The following is a 1,156-nucleotide window of genomic DNA, read 5'->3' on the forward strand; positions in this document are numbered from 1 at the left end:
CACAGCCGCCCAGCCTAAACAGGTCTGCTGGCTGCTGGCGCATGCGGGCTGCCCGCGTCAAGCGGAGCGCAGCGCACGGGGCGGGCGCCGCCGGCCCCGCAGCCCCACAACACCGCCCGCCGCTCACGCAGGTCATCTGGGTTGTAGATGCAGCCAAAGTGGCGGTAGTCGTGGGTCTGGAAGTCTGCCGCCATGCTGACCAGGTGCATGGACTCGAGCACCTGCGGGTCGTAGACCTCCTCGGGGATGGCGGCGCGGGGCGGGGCGCCGCCACCCACCCGCACCAGGTTCACCTCCTGCCCCACCAGCTCCATCTCCAGCACCCGCCCGCGCCTGCGGGGGAGGCAGGCATGGATGGGAGGGGGCAGTGGGGGGGGCAGTGGGGGGGCAGTCGGGGGGCAGTGGGAGCCTATGGGAAAGCTGTGTGCAAGGACGGCAGGCCGGCGCGGCGCGAGACAGATGGGGGAAGCAGGTAAAATGGGAGGGCGAGCGCGGCGCAGGTGCCGCAGGCTGGGGCGCCCGCGCTTGCCGCCTCACATGAAGCCGTCGGCCGCGTGGCGGCAGAGCGAGGGCGGGGCGGCGGCGGGGTCGCCGTCCGCGGCGGGGCCGCCGCCGGGCGGCGCCAGCAGGTCCATGTAGGTTGCCTCGATCACCACCAGCCGCTCCACCTGGCTGCACAGCTGGCCCCAGTCCACCAGCAGGTGGCCAGTGGTGATGCTGAGCTCCTCCAGGCGCAGGCCCAGGGGCAGCGCCAGCGGCAGCACGGCATCCAGGTCAGCATGCAGCGTGCGCAGCGTGCGCGGCAGACGCGACAGGTCAGCGCCGCCAAACTGCATCAGGCTGCGAGCGGCGGGCGAGGGAGGGCGGGGACGGGGAGGAGCGGGCAGGGGGCGGAGGCGTGACGCCGGTGGGGGTGCCAGGCGTGCGGCTGGCAGCGTGCACGCTGGGCCGGTGCGGCAGCATGCAGGCACGTGGGCAATGGCAGCCCCCCCGTGCCGCACACACGCACCCGCCCGCCACCCGCCACCGTGCACACACACACACGCGCGCCAGCCCGCCCTCCCCGCCCCCACCTGAGGTGCTTCAGCTTGGGCAGCGGGGCCAGCAGCCTCGACTCGAAGAACTGGGGCTGCCCCATCGCCATGGCCTGGCTGTC

Source organism: Chlorella variabilis (assembly GCF_000147415.1).
Source record: "Chlorella variabilis unplaced genomic scaffold CHLNCscaffold_25, whole genome shotgun sequence".
NCBI classification, from domain to species: domain Eukaryota; kingdom Viridiplantae; phylum Chlorophyta; class Trebouxiophyceae; order Chlorellales; family Chlorellaceae; genus Chlorella; species Chlorella variabilis.